Below are 2,486 nucleotides of genomic sequence, written 5' to 3' on the forward strand. Positions count from 1 at the left end.
AACAAAACAAAACAAAACAAAACAAAACAAAACAAAACAAAACAAAACAAAACAAAACAAAACAAAACCCCAAAGAAACCAAACAAAACCCAAAATAAACCAAACCCTAATCAGAGAAGGTGTTTGTTGACACCCCCTGTCGGGAGAGATTAGTCCTTTTCTATATTCTAATGGGGTCACATCCAGGTTCCTAGAATCTGAAAGCCAGGAGCAGGCTCCTGGGGGATAATGATGATTGTGAGGAAAACCTGAAGGATGTTGCCTGCCCTCAGGTGATGGCAGTAATGGAGAGCTGGAGAAGGGGGGTTCTGGCTGTCGTCAGGAATGTCCATGAATTTTTTTTTTTGAGCCAGTTGTGTCTTTATTAGTCTCTGCAGCTGAACCAATGGAGCCCTCACATATGCTAGGAATTTTAGTGAGCACTCTGGCCACTGAGCCAGGGATTTAGCTTTTCTATTGGCAAAAATTGGGACAGGGTGATGGAATAGTTTGGAACAGGATCAAATGGAGAGATTGCTTGCCACCTACAGACAGGCACATGAGGGGTTCCCCAGGCTGGTGCCATGGAGGGTAGGCCCCAGAGCAAAAATAATGCCATCTCCCCCCAGAGTGAAGGAAGAGAAAAAGCTTCAGATGTTACCAGTCAACACCATAGAGCTGAGCTCCTGGGATCAGAAAGGCATTTCCTAATGGAAGCAACTTCCTAAGGCTGGAGGTCCCAAAGAACTCACCTGTTCTCACAGCTAGGAAACCTTAGGGTTAGCTCGACTATCATAGGGAAGCTACAAGTGGGGAAAAGGTGCTAAAATCTGTATTTTGGATAAGGGTATGTTCTGCCAGTGCTAACTAGACAGGCAAAGTATTCATTATAGTTGAAATCAAGAAACTTCACTCCATAAAAAGCCCCATCATGCCTTTATCCAGAAAGTTCCTTTGCCTAGAGCTAGGACCACTATAATCCAACCCCTTCCACAACACCATACCACTACTGGATTCTTTGGGCACCCAGACTGTCTGCCTTACTCCTTGCCCTCACTTATCCTTGCCAGACAGGTAACTGTAGCTTTGTTGTTTGCTCTCTTGTGAGCTCCATTCCTCAGACACTTAGAGCCAAATGAAGTTATGTTTGCTGTGCCTAGAGGAAATTCACATGTGGTTTATGGGGGTGCCTGGCAATGGGTGTACAGACTTTTGGCTATGTCTGTGCCTGAGATGTTAGTTTCCTCTGAGAGGGAAGGAAGATAAGTGGTGGGAGGAATGGGCCAAGTGTAGAGGGCTTAATGGAGAGAAAGGGGTCAAAATAGGACAGTTTACATAGTAGATGGCAGAGGATCCGGAAGAAAGGGGTCTTGCGTTCTACGTGCACATCCCGTGGTAGGAGCCCCAGGGCTCAGAACCAGCAAGGCGACCACATAAGTGAGCCAAGAGCAGCCCCAGCAAGCATGCCCATGGCCAACGGGGCGCCTGAGCTGTAGCAAGGATCCTCTCGTACTATCACGTGTGTCACACCAGGACCTGCATAAGGTGGCCCGTAGTAGCTGCGGACATATGTGGCCTCATGTGCGTTGGGAGGCACCACTTCATAGTAGTCCTGATACGGGCTGTAGACGCGTACCCGGGGTGGAATTTGCCTCCAACAGGGCTGTCTTCCATGCTATGGCATCATCCCGAGTCTCCGCACACAGGTGCAAGCGGGAACCCTCCCGCAAGTTCACTGTCAGCAGGCCGTCTCGGCTCCTGCCCTTTGGGGGCTGCACATCCTGACATTCTTGGCCGACCTTTATGTCTCGGACATTGAAGTGGATAACTACACGGTCCTCCTCGTCCTGTGCCGTCTTATCATGGTAGTAACCCAGCGTGCCGTCCAACCACAGGGCAAACCAATTCCGCTTTCAGCGGCGGAGGATGGAGCTTTGTCTCCATAGCCAGCCGCCCCTCACCAGACCCATTTCTTCAAAAGGACTTTCCAGGGTGGAGTCGGGTGGGACCTGTTCACACCTGTAGTGGATACTGCTGCCACAAATGCCCGCTATTCGATGAAGCTGCTACCCACGCCGATCGCACCTGAGCTTTTTTTGTCCATGGATTTCTAAGAAGATTCGGGAGAGTTGGCATAGATAATTGCTCCACACCACAAGGAAAACACAAAACAAACAAACAAACCATCGCAATAACCACTTGAATCTCCTTCCTGTAACCCTCCCTGGACCTCTTTGTTCATCTTTCCAGTGCAAATATCAAATATAAATAGAAACACTCAGAAAATTTTAGGGGAAAATTAACCAGTGGACAGGATGGTAGAGGCTTACAGGAAAAGCTGAAAGCCGGTGAATGGCACCGTGCCCTGGTGTGCAGGCTGCACAATGCCCGCCAACAGGAAGAGCCCAGATTTGTATTTAAGATCATTTTTAAGACTTTTTTTTCTTTCTAGAAAATGGATGGGAAATGAATTCCTTCAGAAAAGGCTGTTTTACTGAGTGTTTACA

At 48.1% G+C, this 2,486-nt stretch overlaps 1 pseudogene; it reads right to left on the reverse strand.

The window, feature by feature from the left end:
• Positions 1-1,390: 1,390 nt before the first annotated feature.
• LOC114623064 lies at positions 1,391-1,982 on the reverse strand (annotated as a pseudogene).
• Between the last annotated feature and the right edge of the window lie 504 nt (positions 1,983-2,486).

This window comes from Grammomys surdaster, unplaced genomic scaffold (assembly GCF_004785775.1).
Source record: "Grammomys surdaster isolate TR1022 unplaced genomic scaffold, NIH_TR_1.0 193, whole genome shotgun sequence".
NCBI lineage: Eukaryota > Metazoa > Chordata > Mammalia > Rodentia > Muridae > Grammomys > Grammomys surdaster.